Raw genomic sequence first — 2,210 nt, 5'->3', positions numbered from 1 at the left:
TGAAGAAAACATAGGGTTCATTTTTAACCTACTATTACAAAATTCTTCACTTCAGAAGTTGTTATTAGAAAAGAAAAATTAGCCTTTTAACAAAAACGAAGTTTGAAAAGCATTATCAACATATAGAACAGACACATGACTTTTAAACTTACTTTGTTATATAGGAAAGACAAATGAGACCTTAATCCTTTAAGAAATGCTTCTGAGTATCTCCGTCTTCATTTCCATGAAATTTCTTTTTTTTTTTTTTTTGGAGACGGAATCTTACTGTGTCGCCGAGGCTGGAGTGCAGTGGCCGGATCTCAGCTCACTGCAAGCTCCGCCTCCCGGGTTTAGGCCATTCTCCTGCCTCAGCCTCCGGAGTAGCTGGGACTACAGGCGCCCGCCACCTCGCCCAGCTAGTTTTTTTGTATTTTTTAGTAGAGACGGGGTTTCACCGTGTTAGCCAGGATGGTCTCGATCTCCTGACCTCGTGATCCGCCCGCCTCGGCCTCCCAAAGTGCTGGGATTACAGGCTTGAGCCACCGCGCCCGGCCATTTCCATGAAATTTCATAAGGACATCAGTAATAATATAATGGTGTCTCTGAGCCACTGTTTCAGCAACGTGTGGGCTGTTTATTTTTTTCCTCTTTACTTTTCTTTTTGGTGACAAAAAGTGTATTAAATGCCAAAAATAATCTTATTAATCAATTTTTTAGCTGTGTAAAAATGTGAGTTCATTAGAATGAGGGGTTTTTTTAAAGGCATACAAGCTATTTATTAACAGACAAAGCTTACAGGCTTATTTCTTCTTAGACACACCCACGGTGCGGCCACGGCAACCAGTGGTCTTGGCGTGCTGGTCTCGGACGCAAAGGCCCCAGAAGTGGCGCAGCCCTCTATGAACCCGAATCTTCTTCTTCAGTCGCTCCAGGTCTTCATGGAGCTTGTTGTCCAGACCACTGGCTAGGACCTGGCTATGTTTTCCATCCTTTACATCTTTCTGTCTGTGTAAAGACCAGTCTGGGATCTTGAACTGGCATGGGTTCTGCATAATGGTGATCACACGTTCCACCTTATCCTCAGTGAGTTCTCCTGCCCTCTTAGTGAGGTCAGTGTCTGCTTCCTCAACACCACATGAGCGTATCTTCTACCCACATCCTTAATGGCAGTGATGGCAAAGGTTATTTTCCACTGCCCATTGATGTTGGTTTCAGGTACTCACAAAATATGCTGGAACTTTTCAGGGATCACTAGAGACATGGTGGCAGCACAAGCAGAGGCAGGCAGGCAGGCCTCCTGTGGAAGAGAGAATTCGTTTATCCAAAACCATGTGTTCTAATCAGAGTAAGATTTAGTCCAAATGTGGGTGACAAGTACTAAGTTTCTGCAAACACAAGCTATAGGAGCATCAGGCAGAAACTCAGCAAAAGCCTCCTTTAGATGGTGAAGATTATACTAAGATTTAAATGATGAAAAAGAGTTAACCAAAAGAACTAGGAAACAAAATATTCTACACAAAGGGAATAGCCTGTTCCAGAGTCCAGAAGTGAGAGTTAGCACAGCTTATTAGGAGTTTTGAAACTACAGCATCATGGGAGAATGGCAAAGAAAAGGCTCTAGGAATAAACAGCTCAAAATGTAAACTTCATCCCAAGGACAACCACTAAGGGGCTTTAAGGATGGGATTGGCAAGATTAGGTTTGCATTTATAAGATCTTTTTATAACTGTCCAGAGCATGGAATATTGTGAAACATTTGGAAAAACCAGTCAGCGAAAAATATACAAGGTATTTGATTTAAAGTGTAGGTTAATTTGAAAGATAAAAATAACAAAATGTGGACAAAGTCGAGATTCTTCCTGGGTTCACTGTCATACTCAGGAGTTGAACTCTATTTACCAGAAAATAAAGAAATGAAAGATTACAAACATAGAGAAACATGATTGCTGTTACTGTTATTGTTGTTGTTGTATGTTGTTGTTTAGACCAGTCTTGCAGTGACTACATTTTTTGCCAATTATCTATGGCAACATGAGAAATCAGTTAGTATAGTTTAAAATTACTATTCATTTTATTAACCTTAAAATCTGTAAGTCAGGAATTAGAGCAAGGTTCAGTTGGGAGATTCTACTGCCTCATGTGGCAACAACTGGGGTCACTTGATGATACTGACTTGGTAACTAGTCTGTCTGGATGGCCCAGAAAGGCTTCCGTCACCAGTTTGGTGT

General features: G+C 41.1%; 1 pseudogene; it reads right to left on the bottom strand.

The window, feature by feature from the left end:
* Positions 1-782: 782 nt before the first annotated feature.
* Positions 783-1,243, bottom strand: LOC106995587 (small ribosomal subunit protein uS13 pseudogene; annotated as a pseudogene).
* Between the last annotated feature and the right edge of the window lie 967 nt (positions 1,244-2,210).

This window comes from Macaca mulatta, chromosome 3 (assembly GCF_049350105.2).
Source record: "Macaca mulatta isolate MMU2019108-1 chromosome 3, T2T-MMU8v2.0, whole genome shotgun sequence".
Lineage (NCBI taxonomy): Eukaryota > Metazoa > Chordata > Mammalia > Primates > Cercopithecidae > Macaca > Macaca mulatta.
This window is presented reverse-complemented; position numbering and strand designations above follow the sequence as displayed.